The sequence below is a fragment of the Giraffa tippelskirchi genome, chromosome 7, assembly GCF_054371585.1.
Source record: "Giraffa tippelskirchi isolate mGirTip1 chromosome 7, T2T-mGirTip1v1.2.pri, whole genome shotgun sequence".
In the NCBI taxonomy this organism is placed as follows: domain Eukaryota; kingdom Metazoa; phylum Chordata; class Mammalia; order Artiodactyla; family Giraffidae; genus Giraffa; species Giraffa tippelskirchi.
Window position 1 is genome coordinate 141,859,307 of NC_137281.1, and position 21,731 is coordinate 141,881,037.

The 21,731-nt window shown below is 48.7% G+C and overlaps 1 protein-coding gene across 5 annotated transcripts in view; it reads left to right on the forward strand.

Annotated features, from left to right (window-relative positions):
• The window catches only part of SMOC1 (SPARC related modular calcium binding 1), a 145,576-nt gene that overhangs the window by 30,575 nt on the left and 93,270 nt on the right, over positions 1–21,731 (forward strand). The window contains exons 1-2 of one of the 5 annotated variants that reach the window (XM_081508817.1): positions 9,207–9,546; positions 11,455–11,509. The exons of the other annotated variants lie outside the window; for them this stretch is intronic. The gene's annotated coding sequence lies outside the window, so the exon portion shown is untranslated. Of the gene's footprint in view, positions 1–9,206; positions 9,547–11,454; positions 11,510–21,731 lie in introns of those variants that run through there. 5 annotated transcript variants of the gene reach the window in all.

A 21,731-nucleotide genomic window follows, 5' to 3' on the forward strand; every position in this document is an offset into this window, starting at 1 on the left:
ATGAACAGACATGTACAGCCTGAATTAGAATAGAAAACACAGACCTACAGTTTCTTGATCAGTGAATGACACGTTTAAGAAACATTTAAGTATCGCACAGTGATGACCTGGGAAAAGCTCTGTTATGAGTGTTGGGCAAAAGCCTTGGGGGGAACACAAGACAGCCTGTGTGTTTGCAGTCTTCTGTGTGTTAACAGTTGGACTATAACGTATCAGCTTGTTTAAAGGATAGTTTAACACAGTTACACTCTTCTGACTTATTCTCTTTCTTCACCCTCTTTTTTAAAATAGCAAATGTTGTTTTTCTGGTTTATACATGAACAAAATCTACTGAGCAAAGTGCAGTAGGCCAATGAATTTGAATGTCTTTTCCAAAGGGCTGTTAGGGATGATTCTGAAGTCTAGGAACATAGTAGATGTTCAATTAATGAATGTTAGATGTTGAATGAACACAATGGAAGTCAGAAGGGGAGACAACATGCAGAGTCCTCTTTAAAAGACAAAACCTTGCCTCACCTCCCTTCCTGCTACTGCTTCTTGGGGGTCCACACACTTGGGTTGGGGCAGTGCTGACTTAGGGTAATTTTTGTAGAAGTGAATTGAATGAACCTTTTTTCTCATGGGACTGGCTTCCCGTTGGGAAACTCTGTTACTGCCTCGTACAGCCAGGTCAGGCCCATGGGAAGAGCTGGACTAAGCAACTCTGTTCTGGGGTAGACTGCATGTTCAGAAACCCATGTGTTCCCACAGGCTGAAGAATGACACCCAGGCCCCTGGTAGGCCCTCCCAGCCCCTTCCACCCAGTTTGGACTCTGTCTCCCAGTCTTTCATGTCCCTTGTCCAGCTTGTTTTCCAGCCAGCAGGGAAGTTCCCCACACATACCCTGAATGCTTTGCCTTCTATACTTTTAAAATGATAATGATTGTTATTTCAACCACAGCAAGTATTACTACTAATATTTACTGAGACCCGAAAGGTGCCAGGCACATGCACTATCTTCACAGACCTGTGATGGACATACAGAGGAAACTGGGATATTAAACTTAACCTAAACCCAAGGCCACTTGGCTTGTGAATGTGAAACTGAGGTTCAAGCTGTTATGGCAACTTCAGATCTCATGCTCCCAACCTGCCATTGTCAATGCAGTCGGGACAGATGGACCTAAGACCTGCAGGGAACCTGTCTTCACTCCCTCTCCTGACTTCGAAGAAATCAGTGGAAACCTGCCAGAGGTAGATTTTTCAAAAAGTGCGTTTTTATTATACAATTATTCAGCATAAATTTGGAGGATTAGCTAATATAGAATTAACATAATCATCTGGACTCAATTATCTATTGAAAAATAACCCATACACACAGACACACACACACACACACACTCTCTCTCTCTCTCTCTCTCCTGGATTGGAGGTAATGGGCACACATCATACCTTAAGATCAGAGTGGGCCTGCCATGCCCACCATCTCCTGGGAGGTGTGGGTCGTCTTCCTCTCTCCCTAGTGGCTGCCAAGGCTGTGATTGTGGAATGGATTCAGTTTGAGGGATCTCATCAAAGTGAGGCCCAGAGCCCTTATATTCTGCCATGGGAAACTCCTTCCATGACTAGTTTCTTCAGGGCTTTTCTGTGATTGACTCTTTGTGAGTGAATGAACCCTAATGTGCTGATCCTAGATACGATCAGTGCTCAGGCCAGCTCTGTCCTTGCTCACCTACCTGGCTGTAGGTTTTACTGGTATGCAATTTAGGCAGGTGCAGACGAGAAGGAGGGGGCCTTCACCAGGAGCAGGCAGCCCCCCGTGTTATTATTGATCGGCAGCTGTGGCCAGAACTGGGACTTGAAGCTGTAACTCAGATGCTCATGCATCACAGCCCATTCCTGCCACATTCAAACTATTGGCTGTACCTCAAATGCCATTACTCCGTCCTCCCAACCTTATTCTAACATGCATCCAGCACATTTGCTTCTGCTCTGGGCCAGTCTCAGCCCCAGGTGAAGATGCAATGGTGACAGCTCAGCAGACATTGCCGCTGCCGTCAGTCATGGAGCTGGTAGCTAGTCAGGGAGGCCATAAAATAATCACAGGAACAGAACAAGTTCCACTTGGTGAGAGCTATGGGAGAAGAGCTGCTTGGCCCCAGGGGCTTTGACTCTCTTTGGAGGATCAGAGGGGTGGGAGGGCTTCCCTGAAAATGCACTGCTCCAGGTGAGGTCGGGATGGGGAGGAAGGCTCACTCAGCGAGGAGTGGGAGACAGGGGTTACTCCAGGCCAAGGGTTCAGCACAGGGAAAGCCTTGGTGGCTGGAGGTGGCTGTTGAAATTCCCACTGGCCCTTTAAGCCAGTCACCAGTCACCTTGCAAATGGGGAGCCCTGCTCTGTGCCTTGTTAGCACTGGGTTCCTTAGGGTGTTTGACACACCCTGGGCCCTCTGAGACAATTCTGAGGGGCTGAGGGCCCACACTTGGCTGCCAGGAATGGCCATGAGCTACCCCCTCTCACACCAACTTCCTGCCTCAGGGCTGGCCAGGTGCCTTCTAAGCTTTGCCTCTGCCTGAGTCACAGCCTGGGGAGCCCAGGGGCAGGGAGGGGAGTGAGCTGGACTCTGCAGCCCCCAGCTTCACAGCCTTCAGGCTTGATCACTCCATCGTGGCCGAGATCTTGCAGGCTTGGGGAGAGATGGAGAAGCAAGAACAGCCCTGCGCGTCTCATGCAGTGTTCCTGGACCTTTCTGGGCCATGAGGCTCACAGCACCCCTGGTTTTCCATTTCCACTTACTCACTGCAAAATTGAGAGTGATGAGTTCTTCACTGTTTTGGGCCAAGTTTCCCAGGAGAGCAGAAAGAGATATCAATTCATTCAAAAAACATTTATTGCACACCCCCAATGTGTCATGTTCTGAGCCTCTGGGCTCTGGTTCTTGGAGCCTTTGAGGTGAAATGGCTCCGTTCCCTGTCCTTTGGGGCTCCCATCCTGGTGCCGTTGCTAATCCCCTCCCCGTCTCTGGACTTGTCTGCGAGGTGGGTGAATGAAACCCCCTATCTGTGCAGGGCTTTGTATTCTGGGGATGGAGACAGCTGACATAAACCCCAGGAGAATTTTATTAGTTTTCTGTTTCCAGCAGATGAGCATTCCCCAGGGCTGAGCTGGGGCCCTAACTTGGGTGGTCCCGCTACATTGTCCAGCTGGAGAATGAACCGATGCTTCTCATGTTTTTTTTTTTTTTTTCCTTTTATAAAATGCTCAGTTAGTCTTGAAGCCTCTGGGACTTTGTGGTGGCAACCAGAAATATCAGGGTGGGCATCAGGGTGAGGAAAGATGGGGGCCAAGGGAAGAAGGCCCTCTTTTTTCCCCAGGACCCCTGAAGGGCCCCTGGTCAGTTTAGCTGGTGGTGGTCATGGGATGCCCCACTGGGCATACAGATCCTCTGTGCCCCACTCCCTCCGTCTCCAGACCCAGTGCTCTGTTGCAAAATCAGGCAGTGCCCAGCACAGAGCCACCGGGCTGACTACTCCACAAGCTCATTGAAGATCAGCTCAGATGTCATGATGCAGAGTATAGGCTTCCAGGTGGGACTGCCTGGGCGTTGGCTGTACTGTCCTGGGCAAGTAATGCCCTTTCTTATTGGTAAGATATAAGTGCAAATACCACAAGCTGCACAGATAGATTGAAGAACATGCTTAATGTCTTTTACAGGTGCCTGGCATCGAGTCAGCAAACTTGAGAACCAGAGGCGGATACTTTTTTCACTCTTCCCATCTTGCTTCGTGTTGTCAAGGTTCTGTGCCTCTGTGTGCCCAGGCATAGTATGTGCTGCTTCTGGAGATGCTGGAATGGGCCCTGGGGTTAGCTGAGCCCTTGCTGCTGCAGGAATGGGCTTTTGTGGGGGAAGTCACAGCTCAGGTTGACCGTCTGCTGTTGCCCTGGACCCTTGCTGTTGGATGTAATGTGTTCTCTACATCCTCGATGCTCAAAGTGTGGTCCCCCAGCCAGCATCCACAGTGTCGCCTAGAAGCTTATCAGCAATGCAGCATCCCAGGCCCCTTCCAGACCCACTGACGTCATGATTATTAGATCCCAGGTGATGCATGTACCTTCAAGTTCGAGAAGCACTGCTGGACACTGTTTTAGCTCATGGGCATAGAGGCCTCACTCTGTTTTTGGTGTGTGGAGGACAGGATACCTCTGGAAAGAGAAGGGGAGCAGAATGAGCAGATGAGATAACTGAAAACCAGTAGAACTTGACCTGTGACTTTCTGCATCCAAGCAGTTGTCATACGGAACCTCCCTCACCTGCTGACTCCTTCCTCCCCTAGGTGAGCTCCGGGGGCAGGGTCTGTCTTTACACCCTCCATGCCGGCTCCCTGCCTGCCTCATTGGAGGACTCATTAAGTGTCTGAGAGAACATAGCAAATCTATTTCCATGGACATGTGAGTTTCCTCTTCTTTGTCCTGAAACCAAGGTGCAGATGGGGGTGTGGTGGAAGTGTGGGGTGACTCGGTGTAGATTAGAAGGAGCAAGAGACTTGCTGGCCTTCCTTTGATCATGCTGGGTTTTCCTTCTCGGTCTCCGTGGCGCCTCCTCCTATTCTGCCCCTTTTCAGTGTGGAGTTGATCCGTACCTTGGTCCTGGATGCTCTATTTTTCTCTTGATGATCTCATCGTATCCCATGCCTTTAAATCTGTGCCCTGGTGACTCTAACATTTGCATCTCTAGCCTTCACTCCAACCTCCTATGCTAGCTGCCTAGGGGACATCTTCATTTAGGTCCTGTCTTACTTGTGTTCCCTGGTGCAGATGGAGCCTGAGACAGGGGCTCTGGCGCAGGGTTTATGGAGAGCATGCTTTCTGGGGAAAGGGAATGAGGGAGACAGGGTAGGGCAGGGAAGACGCTAAGCAAGGATGTGGTCCCACTTGGTTATACATGGAATCTGAGAAAGTGAAACTCACAGAAACAGAATGGTGGTGGGGTTGGGAGCAGGTGGGAGAAGTGGGGAGATACTGATGGACAGGTGCAAACTTCCAGTTATAAGAGGAATAAATTCTAGGGAACTAATGTACAGTTTGGTGACTATAGTTAATAATAATGTATTGCATACTTGAAAGCTGCTGAGAGAGTAGATCTGAAGTGTTTCTCACCACACAAAAGAGGTAACTATGTGTGGTGATAGATGTGTTAGTTAGCTTGATTGTAGTAATCATTTTACAATATTTATTTTTCCAAAACATCATGTTGTATACCTTAAATATACACAAGTTTTGTCCATCATACTTTAATAAAGCTGGGGAAAAAATGATATGCTGCCAGGAAATGTCTGGCCTGGGCCTGATCTACTGGATGGGGTTGGGGGAATAGGCATGTACCTGGTGTCCCTGGGTAGAGATTCATCAAGGCAGGTCTGTAGAGAAGGTGTGCAGTAATTTGAGCAATTAGGGGATGGATGCACCAGCCTGAGAGGGATTCTATTACTGATGTCCAGTAAGCACCTATGGCTTTGTTGTTCAGTTGTGGAGTCGTGTCCGACTCTTTACGACCCCATGGCCTGAAGCACATGAGGCTTCCCTGTCCTTCACCATCTCTTGCAGTTTGCTCAAACTCATGTCCATTGAGTCGGTGAGGCCATCCAGCCATCTCATCCTCTGTCATCCCTTTCTCCTTCTGCCCTCAATCTTTCCCAGCATAAGGGTCTTTTCCAATGGGTTGGGTCTTCTTATCAGGTAGCCAAAGTATTGGAGCTTCAGCTTCAGCATCAGTCTTTCCAATGAATATTCAGGACTGATTTCCTTTGGGATTGACTGGTTTGATCTCCTTGCAGTCCAAGGGCCTCTCAAGAGCCTTCTCCAGCATCACAGTTCGATCTTCCCTTGCAAACTCTGTGCTCCTCAGACTGTCCCTGTGTTAGTGGATGGCATCACCATTCACTCACTCATTTGTTCAAGCTAGAAATCTGGGGATCACTCTTAGGCCTGTATTTTTTTTCCTTAACCACCCACATCTGTTCTGTCAGCAAATCCTGTTGCATCTACATCCCAACTGCAATGACTTCTCACTCTCTCCACTTATACCATCCTGCTCTAAACTGATACCCCCCCAGCTCTTGGCCCTGGAGAGCCTCATAACTTCACTATTGATCCCCTTGCTTCTGATCTTTCTTCACGTAGCAGCTGGTGTGAATATTTTTTAAGACTTTCTTTTTTAGGTTTTCAGCAAAATTGAAAAGAGGATAAGGAGATTTCCTGTATGTCCCCTGCCCTGACATGTGCACAGCCTCCCCCATTATCAGCATCCTCCACTAGAGTGGTACCTTTATTACAATTGATGAACCAACATTGACACATCAGTATTATCCAAAGTCTGTCATTTATATAAGGGTTCACTCTTGGTGGTGTACTTTCTATGGGTTTGGATACATGTTTAATGGCATGTACTTTGACTTTACACTTGCAGTCATTATTATAATTTGATGTGGAGCAGAGTATTTTCACTGCCCTGAAAATCCTCTGTGCTCTGCCTATTCATCCCTGTCCTGCAGCTCCTGGCAACCACTGATCTTTTTTCTGTCTCCATCATTTTGCCTTTTCCAGAATATTTTGTAGTTGGAGTCATATAGTGTGTGGCATTTTCAGATTGGCTTCTTTTAGTTGGTAGTATGCATTTATGTTTCCTCCATATCTTTTCATGATAGCTTGTTTTTCTTTTTTTTAATGCTAATATTCCAAGTTTTGGCGGTGATGAATACAGCTGCTATAAACATCCATGGGTAGCTTTTTGTGTGGATGTAAGTTTTCATCTCTTTTGATTAAATTCCAAGGAGCATGATTACTGGATTGTATAGTAAGAATACGTTTGGTTTTGTAAGAAACCACCGGACCATCTTCAAAAGTGACTGGACCATTTTGCATTCTCACCAGCAGTCGACAAGAGTTCCCGTGGCTCCACGTTGTCACCAACATTTGATGTCAGTGTTCCAAGTTTTGGCCATTCTACTCGTGTGTAGTCGTATCTTGTTTTCATGTGCACTTCCCTGATGATGTGGAGTTATCTTTTCTTGTGCTTATTTGCCTATCTGTATATCTTCTTTGGTGAGATATCTGTTAAGGTTTCTGGTTCACTTGTTTTTAAAATTTTTTATTTCATATTGGAGTGTAGCTGATTAACAATGTTGTGATAGTTTCAGGTGGACTGCAAAGGGACTCACCATTCATATACATGAATCTATTCTCCCTTAAAAGCCCCTCCCGTCCAGGCTGCCACATCACATTGAGCAGAGTTCCCTGTGCTGTACAGATGGTCCTTGTTGGTTTCCCATTTTAAATATAGCCGTGTGTACCTATTGATCCCAAATCTTTTTTTTTTTTAATTAGGGGTGAATCTTTAAAAATTTTGTATCAAATCATATCATTTCCTTGTGTAAAATCTTTCAACGCCTTTCCATGGTACTTGGGATGAAATCCGAACTCCTCAACCCTGTGTTGAGTCCTACATAATCTGACCTTTGTCCCCTCTCCCCTTCCCATCCTCTCCCGCCTCCTGCCTCAGGCAGGGTATGGTAAAGTAGGTAAGGTGTGACGCATCTCTTGTGTTTGTGTGTCTTTTCTCCTCAACTAGGCTGGGAGGCTCTTGAGGGGAGGAGCCATGATCGTCCCTGGATTTTGTGCGGGCAGCACATTCTTGACATTTAAGTCTGTGCTCAAATGTCATCCACCCTCCAGTCTTTCCTCAACCTCATGATCCAGTCACTTGCTGTGCCATCAACTGTTTTATTTTCTTCAGAGCACACATTCCTGTCTGAAATGATTTGTCCATTAATTTGTGCAAGTGTCTGTCTGTCTCAGCCCCCTAAGGTGTAAAGCCCATGAGAGCAGGGGCCTGGTGTATCTTACCCACCACCGTATCCCCCACACCAGCAACAGTGCTGGGCACAGACTAGGTTCACGGATGTGTTGACTGAATGACTGAGCACCAGGAGAAGTAAACAAAGAGGCGCGAGGGCTGCAGCTCTCTGGAATCTTCAGGGGCCCATTGAACACCAGGCAGCTCTATCCAGACAGTTCACTGTAGGTTAGAAGTTGTTCTTTTTCCAACAACTTCTGCTTTTTCTTATCAAAATAAGCAGAGCAGGAAACAAATCCCAGTTTCCTGCTTATACCTCAGACCACCAGGAAAGACAGATGATCTGGAAAAATCTGAGCACACACAGAAGGGGTGTGCTGGCTCTTCCCAAGTGAAGACACACCTCCCCAGGGATGGCTCAGCTCCCTGCAAGCGGCTTGTCTGGGAACCCTCTGGAACCGAGGCCTACGGAACTGGTTAACATCACAGTCTTTTCGAATTATTTTCCCCTCTCCTGATTTGGTATTACCCAAACCGTGACAAAGACTGGAAGTTGCACGTTTAGAGAACAAACACAAGTGAGCTACATTCTCCAAATAACAACTTTGTTTCAAGGGCAAGAAACTGGACTTTTCTGATGGCAGAGTCTTAGGCAGTAAGGAAGCTAAGCCAGCCAGGCCTCTGAATGGAGAAGTTGTCCTCTGAGGAGAAGTTCTAGGAGGAGAAGGCTCGGAACTAGGACCAATCACTCCCCTGAAGACTAGGTTGGACTTCAATGTTTGATTTTGTGCCAGGGGGCCAGGGAGGCCTCAGCTGTCCTCCCTGCTCCAAGCTCTGGGTCAGGTCATGGTGCAGGAAAGGTCCTGATTTCTCTGGGAGCATGGGGAAGAGGAAGTGGAAAAAGATAGGGTTCTGGGGGCCAGGCAGTGGATGCTGGGGAGATTTGGAGCCCTTTTCTTGCTGTATCTCCCACTCATCACTTCTAGTCCCAGGGGCTCTGCTGAGGACAAATGACTTTTTCTTTTGAGGCAGCTGAGCCCTGCTCTGTCTCACAACCAGCACCTCTGATCCAGCCTGTCACATGGCTTTCAAACCAGCTTGCGGTCTTCACAAGTTTTGTTCCTCTAGGGGGCATAGTCGGGGACCATGTTTGCCTTGCTCACTATTGTAGCTCCTTGAGCAGAATAGTGCATAGGCATCAAATAAGCATGCTTGGATGGCAGAAAATACATTGGAGGAAGAAGACCTCATTGAAAAATGTGTTTTAGCCCTTCTTTCCCTAGTGACTTTGAAGAAGTTGCTTGACCTCTCCGTGTGCATGCCCAATTGTGTCTGACTCTTTGTGACCTCACGGACTGTAGCCCACCAGGTTCCTCTGTCCATGGGGTTTTCCAGGCAAGAATACTGGAGTGGGCTGCCATTTCCTTCTTCAGGGGATCTTCCCAACCCACCTCTCCTATGTCTCCTGCATTGGCAAGCAGATTCTTTACCACTGAGCCTCAGTTAATCTCTGCCAGGCTGCTATGAGAGCCTGAGTGTGGTTGTGATGGTGACAAGAACAATGACCAACATTTACTGAGAACTGCCTGGAACCAGGCATGATGCTATATTCTTTACAGGTCTTCGCCGGCACTTCACTTGACCTCCAATACCCTGATGTGGTGGTTCTGTGATCATGCTCATTTTGCAGATGTGGAAACTGAGGCAAAGATAAGTTAAACTCCCTGCCCAAGGCCACAGACCAGAGCTCTATTTCTCATGACCAGTTGAGATAATATGGGCAGAACGTGCTGTCAAGTACTGGCTGACTTCCAATTGCTTCGGTATTATACTTCCAAGGAGAGTCCAGGCCTTGGGTTTGGTCTTGGAGGTCACTGACATCTGAGCCTTTGCCATGCGTCTGCTGGGCCTGACAAACACCAGACGGGAAGGGCCCTGCGATTATGTGAGAATGTGAGGGGGCCGGCAGGATAAGGAGCTGGACTCAGTCAGGTGGTCAGGGCAAAGCTCTTCCTCATGCCAGTGAGGCTCAGAGGGAGTGCAGGACTGTTTGGGGCGAGGCCACTTCTCCAGCCATTGCTCTGGTTTTCTGGATGGAGGCTGAAAGGGCTTGGTCCTCTTGTCCTGCTGACAGCTGAGCCAAGCACGCGGCAGAACTGCTCAGCTGGGCCTCCAAGCCACCTGGACCAGGGTGTGTGGAGCAGAGTTCCCTCCTGTCCTGTAACACGAGGTTAACAGAGAGCCCTTGACAAAACAAGAAGGGGATTAAGCAGAAGCAGAGTCAGTTTGGGGAAGAGAGGGTGAGTGGGGACGGGGCAATGAGGTTGTGGACGGCTGCTGGCCTCCGTGCAGTGGGTTTTCTGCTGTTCTCTTCAGAACAGCAGACGCCTTGAGTAAGTTCAGGAGGCTTCAGACCTGAGACCCAGGGAAGAAGAGGTGTGTGTGTGTGTGTGTGTGTGTGTGTGTGAACGTCTGCGTCTGGCACCCAGCTTGAGAGGCAGGAGGTTGGGCTGATCGTGAATCAGCCTCCTCCTCCAGGAAGCAGGCCGGCTTCCTCGGCGCCATCGTGCCTAGGGACAGCTCTGACCCTTTTTTGAGATTTTCCTTGTCTGTATCAGAGATGATTTTTCTTGGCCAACTGTAGCTTTTTCAGAAAGCAAGACTGCAGTCTCCTCCTGGCCCTGGTGAGTGTGATCCCCTGTTTGTTTATGCAGGCTCCGTGTGCTTGAGGCCAGAGTCGGAGCCAGCCGGGGTCAGGGCTCGGCCCAGCCCGGGCGGCTTTGTAGCTGGATTTATAGATTCCAGGGCAGCTCCAGCTCTGGGTCCTCCTAATCCTTGGTGTATGTACTCGGGCGGGGTCTTGGGTTTCCTGTGAGCCCTACTTTGGGGTGCTTTCTGGTGGCCCCTTTTCTGCTTCCTGGACCTTTCCTTCAGAGAGCAAGGGAAATAAGAACATGCCTCACATAACCACTTGGTAGGAAAATCTAGATTAATTCATTTTGCCCAGTTAATATGTCCATCTGGGTAGGGTTACTAATATTATATTATGTGTCTTCAGAGCCCAGATAGTTAAACCACATATGTATATGCTTCCTAGACTTGCGTTTATTCTTATTTTCTACCTTTATCATAAATTCTCCAAGAGTGAGTCAGGAAGCAGAGCTCTTGAACCCCCAAGTGGTAGATGGTGTGAGCGCCGGGATGTTTGACAAGGACAGAAGTGTTTCTGGACAGGGAACCGCCCTCTGCAAGTCTCTATGCCCTGAAGCGGCAGCTCTCCGAAGTGTCTGGATCTCTTGGGAAGACCCCTTCGAGAAATAGGAGCCTCTTCAGGAGAGACAGGCTCCCAAAAGTCATAGGAAGGGACCATCTGGGGACAAACGTTTGCCATCTTTGAGGTCCCTGGAACCTCTGACCCTCAGCAGAGGAAGAAGAAACTGGCTGGAGCCACCCCACTCGCCTGCCCTATCTCGGTTTGAGAGCAGTGAGTGGTCCCAATAAGCATAGCTACCATTTATCAAGTGTCTACAGTGTGCCAGGCGTGGGCTGAGCACATTAATATGCATCATTTCTCTGGTCCTCGTGACAGATCCATGAAGTGGGCATTATTCTTATTTTACAGATGAAGCAGCTGAGGCTCAGAGAGGTTAAATGACTGTCCCAGGGTCACACAGCAAGTAAGTGCTAGACTCAGATTTTGAAGTTCTGCTCTGCCTTGATTCTAAAGTTTACGTTCTTAAATGTGCTGCACAGGCCACAGCAATGCCTGGGAAACTGAGTGCCTTCTGGGACATTGGGGTGAGTGTTCCAGAGAACGTTAAAGAAGGTTCTGGGAGCCATTTGGGAGCTAAGTCTGGAGCTTAGGGTACTGAATCTTGGAGGCTTCTTTTAGGAATCTGAACTCCCAGAGAAGGAGAGGCGAGAGACATGATCTCCAGGGGAAAGTACAAGCTGATAAAGAGCTTCTTGGGTCTGGATTAAACACAGGTGGGACTTCTCAGTAATGCTAATTGAGAGTTTGGCTAGACGCCATGGGGCTTCTCAGTGTGGACACAGAAGGGGGAAGGCCCAGGGGCATCAGGTGGGTGAAGGAGGAAAGAAGCTTTCTTACAAGAATACCTCTTTGTGGCATCTGGACCCAGTTGGGCACCGTCTCTTTTCTGGAGGTTTGACCAGGGTCTGGTGTGGAACTCAACAAGGGTCCGTGTCAGGGTTGGGTGGGAGCGCATCCAGAGAATATCACAGCTCCTGAGGGGAGCCCAACCCCCAAATCCACCTCAGAGACGACTGGGCTGCAGTATCCACACGTGCTTCTGTTGCTCTCGCTTCTGGATCGTCCTGGCTCTGTTCCATCCTTTGCCTTCCTACCGCCCCCTGTCCCTGGAGACTGACACCCCTGACGAGCCCTTCCCACCTCTGCATGTCTGCAGTGGATCCCATGAGGCCCACCTCACTCAAGAAGGGCATGTGGCACTGGCCTTGTGCCAGAGACATTTCTGAGGGTAGATGTATGTGTGCCTTGTATGGGGCAAGAGTCAGGGGATACCAAGTCCTCTTTTGCGAGGCATTAATTCCTGAACCAAATCGCAGCTTCCAGGAGGGTGTCTTTTTCCCTTTGGCGGCTGACAGGGTGCAGAGTAACACCACCCAGCCACTTCCAAACACTCCTGGGTGGGAGCCAGCAGCTGGGTCCCTGGGCTGGAGTTTGGAGGGCCTGAGGTCTGAGGAGGGTCCCCCAGGACACTATAGACTGAGTTAGTGGTTGAAGTTGCTAGGCTCCAGGGCTGGGCTTCGGGAAAGTTCGCTCTCCAGGGAGGACCTGGCACCAGAGGAGCCTGGCGAGAGGGCACGTGTGAAGCTTGCTCCTGACAAGGACACGCGTCCCTCAGTGCCTGAAGCAGTGCTTGGCCTGGAGCGGGGAAGGCAGGAGGTGACCCAGTTATATCTCATTTACTGAAGTGGGCTGGATGCAGAAGATGGTGACAGCCGTTTCCAGAATCTTCCCCTAAACCGTCTCCTGAGCTGATTCTTTCTTTCCATCCGCACTGCCACTGGGTAGCCCAGATCCCTGTCAACACCTCGGGTCTGGATTTCTGCCAGTGCCTCTTAACTGTCCATTTTGCATTTATTCTCTCTCCCCTTCCGTCTCTTCTACCCACGGTGGCCAGAATAACTAGCTGAAAATGCCAGTTTTATGAAGTGACTTTCCTGCCCAAGCCTCCCAGGGTTGCCTCTGGCCTGAAGGACTGAGGGACCCGCCCGGTGCTGACATAGACATTCTGCTGCAGGCAGTTTGGTCTCGCCTCTGTCCCTTGCACATGTGCGGTCATTTTGCCAAAGCCTCCCTCCCTTCCTCCTCTCAGCCATGAGCAGAAGTTGCATCTACCCTTCAAAGGGGTGCCCATGTCCTCTGCCTGCTGTGCGGTCCCCTCGATTGCTTCAACTCATCCTTCTAGACACCCTGTAGCTCACTTGCCTTCGCTGCTCGTGACAGCTAGGGAGGCGGGTGAGGTCTGGTGCCTTCCTGCTTGTCCATCTCTTCCCTGCAACCAGAGCATTGGCTTCTGGAAGGAAGGAGCCAGATCAGGTTCTTTTGTAGCCTGGGGGTTGGCCCTGGGTCAGGCCTCTAACAGGGGCTTCCTGGGTGGCTCTAGTGGTAAAGAACCCTCCTGGCAATGCAGAAGACGTAAGAGATGCAGGTTCGATCCCTGGGTTGCAAAGATCCCCTGCAGGAGGGCCTGGCAACACACTCCAGTATTCTTGCCCGGAGAATCCCATGGACAGAGGAGCCTGGCGGGCTCCAGTCCATGGAATTGCAGAGTCAGACACGACTGAGCGGCTGAGCATTCAGGTCTCTAAGGGGATACTCAAGAAATAGTTGTCGGATGAATCAATAGGAAATCAGCTTAATCAGATGAACCAATAGGAAATCAGTTGCAGTGTAAGGGATTTATTTATTTTTGTAATTAAAAAATTTATTTATTTATGGTTGTGCTAGGTCTTTGTTGCTACATGGACCTTTCTCTAGTTGCCGAGGGTGGGGGCTGCTCTCTCTTTGCCCTGCACAGGCTTCTCATTGTGGTGGCTTCTCTTGTTGTGGAGCATGGGCTTCAGAGCACCCTTCTCAGCAGTTATGGGGCATGGGTTTCATTGTCCCATGGCGCGTGGGATCCTAGTTCCCTGACCAGGGATTGAACCCACGTCCATGTATTGGTAGGCAGATTCTTAACCTCTGGACACCAGGAAAGTCCCAGTGTGAGGGATTTAGATGAGCCTTAAGGAGGAATTTCTAGAGAGCAGTTAGATGTCTTATATGTTTCAAAAGGATGACTGGGAAGGCTGTAGCAGTACTAGTTCTTGTAACATCTATGAAAAATCAGGGAAGATTCTCCTGAGAATTGTTGTCAGGGTTGTGGGGGCCGTGTTGGCAGCAGAATAAGGGGAGGAAGGAAAAAAAAAAGTGCCACGTCTGGTTGTAACTTCCGTTTACAGAGCCTCTCTGCCTCTCCATTTCTGATTCTTATCATTAGTTCAGGGCTTTCTTGGCTTTTCTGCCTTGTCACCCAGCCTTGGTCTGGACGTAACTGAATCGGATTCAAGGGGTGGGAAGAGAAGGGAAGCAGGAGGCAGGCAGGGGGAGAGGATGGAGGCAGGGGTATACAAAACCTTGCCAGGGCTTAAGCTTTGGAGCCATTCTTTGTTTTGGGCATCCCCAACCAAGCAGTGGCTTATGCCATCCTGTCCCCTGAGACCAGAGCGGTCCATCAGCCAGCAGCCAGGTGTGCAGTTGTTGGAAGGTGCCAGAGTCTGTCCCCACCTTCCCCCAACTCAACTTGGCCACCAGGGAAATGGGAGGGGGCTTTGGCTTTCTAGAGATGTGTGGAACCATGGGTTTAGTCCTCCACAGTCACAGTTTCTCAAAGGACCCATCTGAGGGGGAGGTGGGACACTGATTTTTTAGGAAACATGTATTTTGCAGTAGAATGCATGCCTGCCTGGCTAGAATAGGCCACGCCCCAGGGGTAACCTTCTTCTGCTATTTGGGGTGCTTTCTGGAGTGTATTTCAGACTGCTGCCTGTTGTCCCCTGTTTACCCCCATCTCCCCAGGGGTGGGGTGGGTGGCACTGAGGGAAGGGAGCAGGAGATGTGAAAAACAAAGGAGTCAGGAGGAAAGGGGCAGTGAGAGCCAGAGGGGCCTTTTGGTACCCATTTGGGCTACAGATGTAGCGTTGTTCACATGGGTGCAGACCTCTTTCCCTGCTCACCACGGCCAGATGAGTTGCATTCAGTGGGTCTCTGCTCCACTGTTCACTCAAGGGCAGTTTTGTAGGTCAGGGGACTGATCCTTCTGCTTTGGGAATCCTGAGCCTGAAGAAGAGAGATGCTGGCTGGCACGGCCATGTCGATGGTCTCCTGGTGATCACAGGAGCTGGGATGGAAGGGATGTAGAGAGGGGCAAATATGCTCTGTCAGGCAGGGCTGAAAGATCTGGGGAGATGGGGATACTGGTTCTCCTTCTGTCACCCCACGAGGAGTTCTGAGCAATTCTGAGATGAACTATACGAGACAAGACCCACCTAGGACAGCCGCTCTGAGACTTCTTGAACACATGGTACTCTTACATGAAATCAAACCGTATTTTAGTGTGTGCAGGGGGACACACCTATTATGTGCAAAGCAAAACTTTAAAAGTGATATGCTTCTCTGACATTCAATTTGCAACAAAACTGTACTCTTTGCTCAAGCAAAAAAGGGCACAGTTTTGTTGCAACCCGAATGTTTTTGTTTTTATTTTAATCTTTTACTTCAAGCCAGTGACCCTTATTGGAAAAAATGAGGTCTAAAACAGTGTTTAGAGGAGTAATATTTACTTTTTGTGGAGTCAGATGGCAATTGTGGGTTTGTAGTAACATTATTCTCCCATTGAAAAAAACTCATCGTTGCACTCTCCATAAAGACATTTTGATTACAGTTAGTAACAGTTGTACTATTCTTTAATTTGTAACTTTTTAGAACTTAAATATTTTCCACTTCGTTTTGCCATGGTTCTGGATGATATGGCTAAAAATCACTGTACTATGAAATTAGAAAGAAATGCACTCACACAAATGGAAAATACAAAGAAAATGGGCAATTTCACAAAATATCCAAAGTTAAACTTTGCCAACCAATCCCCAAAGATTTTCAGTGAGAACATGTGGAACTCAGAATGTAGTTTGAACAACCTTGACTTAGTTAATAATAGGAGTATTAATATAGTAATAGCTTAGACTTATCAAGAACTTGTAAAGTAACAACCTAATCTTTGATCCTCAGATCAACTTTTGATAGTAGAACTGCTCCATTTCCTATCTCCATAGATGAGGAAACCGAGACTCATAGAGTATCTTGACCAAGGTTTGAAGTTCAGGGACTGGATCCCAGGTCTGTCTACTCAAAATCTGTGCTGTTAACACCTGCATTTTCTGCCGAGTACAGAGCACTTTCCAAATAGCATTTTCTTTGCTGTGTCCTGTGAAAGGCTCAGACCTGGTTCCCATTACTAATGTCGTAGCTGCCTGGCAGTTGGAGAACTGAGTGAGTTTGTCATCTATCGTCCCCCCAGCTCAGAAATAAGGACAGTCCCCTTTCCTCTCATCAGAAATAGAATGGCATTGACTCTGAACTTTAACCCCTCTTATTTTCACTCATGTCAGAGAGCAGTTCCCTGAGAAAGACAGAGCACCCCCAATCCAGGGTGCAGGTAGCTGGGAAGATGGGGTTGAGCTGGACCACAGGGGTGGGAAGTGTGGGGTCCTGGGAAAAGTGTTGACGGGGACCAGGTGCTGAGGCCCGTTAAGCACCCAGAGTCTTTGTTTGGTGCTACTCTTCCTTACTGCCCTCCTGTCCTGTCCTTTTTTAAGGGGGTGGGTGGGAGGCGGTGAGACTGTGGTGGCAGACTATTAGAAGATGACGTTTTCTTGACTCAGTAGTTATGTGTGAGGACATATCCATGTCAGATAGCATTTTTCCAGATTGCTGAGCCTTTTTGTAGACCAAGGCTAGATCAGGTAACTCTTGTGGGTAAAATGGTTCTCTGATCCTTGCTAGCTATGATGTTATGGAGTCATAGCTCAGGTTTTGGATTCTGACTGTGTGACCTTGGGCAGCTGCTTAATTTCCCTGAGCCTCAGTTTTCTCATATGCAACGTGGGACACAGAGTATTACCTCTTAGATTGTCAGGGTCACTGAAAATAATTTATGCAAGATGGCTGCTTTGTGCCTTGCACGTAGAAGCCCTCCAATGAGAACCCCTTGCCTCTTTCTCCCAAATTTATTTCTATTATGACCCTTTCCCCTCCAACTTTCTCTCAGAGTGCTTTTAAATTTTAGCTGTGCAATTAGGCACTTTATAGCCTAGGTTAGATAAATATAGTCTTCTTTCTTGGAACTTCTGCACTAAAATATAGTGTTTCAAGGCTGTTTTCTGGTGGACCCCAACAGATTTAGATCTGGTGTGGAGAATCTATTTAAAGCAAAGATGCTTCTACTTTAAGCATCTTCAAAATGCTTTAAAATACATCAGGACTTGGGAGGACATACTCTGTTGAGGTAAAAAGGGGCAGTTGTGGAAGCTGTCTTTTTCTCCTTTCCCTAGGAGGACATTTTCTGCACAAGGTCAAGTGCTCTAGCATGTTACCCTTGCTGTGCTGAGTCACTCAGTCATGTCTGACTCTTTGCGACCCCATGGACTGTAGCTCACCAGGCTTCTCTGTCCGTGGGGATTCTCCAGGCAAGAACACTGGAGTGGGTTGTCATGCCCTCCTCCAGGGGATCTTCCCAACCCAGGGGCTGAGCCCAGGTATCCTGCATTGCAGGCAGATTCTTTACAGTCTGAGCCACCAGGGAAGCCCATGTTACCCATAGTCCTATCTTTTTGGAGATCAAGCTGGGAGGCAGTCTCTCCTGGATCTTGACACAGTCTGAGCCTGAGCAACATCAGGACTTGGTCTGGAGGCATCATGAATCCCTCTAACAGCAGGTTTTCAGGTTCTCTTTAGGGTGGGTTTGCTTTTCTGGATCAGCTCATGAAATGGCATTGGCTACTGGGGGTGCCAGCTGTTATGCTTTAGACCAAGAACCTTCCCCAAGGAGTTTGTTACTTGTAGGTGGCTTGTCCTGCTTTGACTTATCCCTGCTCTGAAGTCAGTGCCTGGATCCTGACTCTGTAGAGCTTGGAGCGACCTAGGACCTAGAAGGACATTATCTGTATGTGAAATATGCACAGGAGGATTGCAGAGACTCAGCACAGCCCTTGAGGGCAGGAACCATGTCACTGTGTCCCTCACTGTACCCACTGCCCAGCACCACACCTGGTCCATAGAAAGGTTAGTAAATGTTTATCCCATGAATGAATGTGGCAGGATACAAAACTACTTTCAAGTTTTGATTCATTTTGCAAGGAAGGAAATGCAGGGACAATTTTGTTCTAAAGGCATTTTGCAGGAATGGGAGGACAGATGACCCTCTGTTTCCCTCCCATGTGTGCGTGCGTGCTAAGTCGTTCAGTCGTGTCCAACTCTGTGCAACCCTATGAACTGTAGCTCACCAGGCTCCTCTGTCCATGGGATTCTCCAGGCAAGAATACTGGAGTGAGTTGCCATACCTTCCTCCAGGGAATGTTCCCCACCTAGGGATCAAACCCACATCTCCTGCGGCTCCTGTGTTGCAGGAGGATTTTTTTTTTTTTTTGCTGAGCCACCGGGGAAGCCCATTTCCCTCTCATACCTGAAGTTGAGCTGCTTGTTCCCCATGGCCTCATTTTTAGCCATAGACTTACACTTCTCCTCCATCCTCCCCCTGCCCCCACCCCCACCCCACCCGGCCCCAGAAGACAGCATACTCAGCACCTATCATCACCTTGCAGTGTGATGGCTGATGCAGGCCACATGAGCGCCCTTTGGAAGGCTGCTGAATGCACTGGCAAAACCCTGTCATGCGTGGCTTTGGACTGGAAGATGAGAGTCAGAGTTCCTTCAGTCGGCAAGGTTGAGACGGCCTCACTGGGCCACCTGAACTGGAGCAGGAGATGACGTGGTGACCAGGCTGTTGCCTGGGTGGAGGCACCATCTGGGCCCAGCGTGACAGCCCGTGGAAAGGAGGCCAAGTCTTTCTGTGTCTTCTTTACAAGAGCTGTGTGTGATGAAGAACAGGACACCTGATCAGACGCCAGGAGATAAAGAAGCCCAGAGGAAGGCACCCTCCCCTCCCACTTCCAGGGAGGCAAGCTTCTCCCAGTCCCTGGCCTCCGTTTTGGTGGCAATTTTGCTGAAACAGGCAGGCCTGGGTCAATGGAGTTTTTGTGTGTGCTTCACTTTCAAACTCCCTTGAAACAAGCTTATTGTAGGAACCTTGGGAAATAAAGAAGAGTCTAAAGGAAAGCAGCTGACTCATTGGAAAAGACCCTGTTTCTGGGAAAGATTGAGGTTAGAAGGAGAAGAGGGAGACAGAGGATGAGGTAGTTGGATGGCATCACCAAGTTAATGGACATGAACTTGGGCAAAGTAGGGGACAGGGAGGCCTGGCATCGTGCTGCAGTCCATGGGGTTGCCAAGAGTTGGCAACTGAACAACAACATAAAGGAAAACACCAAACAAACCCATCTATATTCCTACCATTTGGAGAGAGCCAGTGTTAACGTGTTGGTGTATTTCCTTCTATCTTTTGTCCTCTTGGTCTCTCTCTCCCTCTCTGGAGTGGAAAGAAGATATCCTTAAGTAAACATGTATACATATATATATGTGTGTGTGTATGCATGTATATATGTGTGTCTAAACACACACATTTGTCTCTCTTTAGTATTACCTATCTCTATCTCTCTACACACACACACATATGATATTCTGCTTTGCTTTTATTTACTCTATATTGTGAGCGTTTCCTTGGCCCTGAGACCCCCTTTGAGCCTGGATTAACAGTCTTTCGAGTGATGTCTGGGGGCATGTTGCTCGAAGCACAAAACCCGAGCAGTCCCATTCCCTGGGATTGTGCAGGCTTGCCCAGTGTGCCCTGCAGGCTCTGCTGAGTGGCTCTGGCCTGCCCCTTGCCACCTCGTTTCCACAAGATGGGCTGCCCAGATGGGATCTGCTAAGTGCAGAGGTAGATGTTCCTTTCAGTCAGGTCACTCATCCAGCATTTGAGGGAGATCTGAACTCCAGAAATGTCTGGACTGAAAGAAAAAGGTCCTCAAAAGTCAATTACAAGTTTTTAATCCTTAAAAGAAAGGCTTTCTCTGTGCCTGGGATCTGAAGGAATTGGAAGAACCATTCTTTCTCTCTCTCAGGAGTGAGCTTGCTCCGGATTTCCAGTCATCTTCCTTTCCTGTCTGTAGAACCTGACATGGTTGTATTTACTTTTCTTTGGCCCCAGTTTGGGTCAACAGGATTTCTCCTCTGCCCAGAACAGCCTCACACTTGTGCGAAGTAAGATGTGAGCTTGGGCTCTGGACAGCAGTAATTAATCCTTGTCTGAGCTACGCGGCAGGGACTCTCAGCCTGGAGACAATGTGACAGCATCAGGTTTTATGTGGCGCATGGCCGTCCCATGTGGGCTCCGTTCTTTCTTCTCTTTTGTCTGTAAGTGACTTTGAAGGCCTTGGGTGTGTGTGACTATGCTTGTGTGTTTGGTGATCTGGAGCTCGGCACGCTGCACCAGGATCTCAAGATGACAGTGGAAATAGCAGTAAAAAGGAAACACACAGGGCTCCCACATAATTTGATGACATAGCAAGACTGGGATTTCCTCTTCTGTATGTTTTAGTCTCTGCTTGTTCAGCTCTCATCCCTAGGGCTTAGCGCTGTAAGGGAGTGGATTTCCTCAAGTGTTGTGGATAAAGTGTTTTTTTCCCCCTCTGTTATCTTCCTTGTCAGGATAAATTGCTCCACTCTGTAAGTAGAGATGAAGATGAGCCTGTGTGTATATGCTGTAGGATCTGGTCCGACCGAAATGGGCATTAAAATGACATTTTCCTCCGTGATAATTCCGTGACATTGAAAGTACACCCGTTTCTCCGTTTAGTTATCATGGAGCCATGCAGTAATTCCCAGGGGCCGGGAGGGTGTAATACGCCTGCCTGTAATACTTCTCACTGTGTTTAGACTTTGTGTGGAAGTCTTTTATCTTGGGTGGGCTGGGGTGAGGCTGTTTGAGGCCCTTCTGTGATGATAAGGGGAGCAGTAAGAGGAAAAGCCTAGAGGGCTCACTGCAAAATGGATGAGTGGACAAATATCTTCTAACGGCAGAACACCAACAGCAGCAACAGCACCAATAATTCCAAGAGGTGGATGGTGAGGTGGTGGCCCTCTAGCAAGGCAAGGAGGGACACTTGGCCAAGACCAGAGTCTGTTTTTCAGGTTAAGGGGTTCAGTGCCAAAGTGGGCTTTGGGGTCGGTGTGAGGGGTGGGGGCAGGATGCACAACTGCCCCATTGTTGGGGGGGGCAGGAGTGTCTGATCATGACCTCTGCGGGTGCCGTGGGGTTCACTAAACAGGGTGTCCATTCCCCTCCTTTAAGGAACATTTTGTGGTGTTAAAGGACTTACAGCTGACGATGCAGAGCAAATTCACAAGGAGAAGAAAATGAAGACTTCCAGAGTCATTGTTTTAGCAAGTAACTTAGCTAGCAGCTTCCCCCACCCAATGTTCTTAACCCTGCACTGTTGAACCAGAGGTGGTGATTGTGCCCTACAAAAGAGTACTTGCTCAGGGCTCTTGGCAAGTGTGTGAGTGTGTGCGCACACATGTGTGTGCGTCTGTACAGTGGACACACTCAGGCCTAAGCTCACAAACAGATGACCAACCCTGTGGGGGACTATCCAACTCCTACCTTGCTGTTCTGGGCTGTGAGTTAGTAGTTTTAT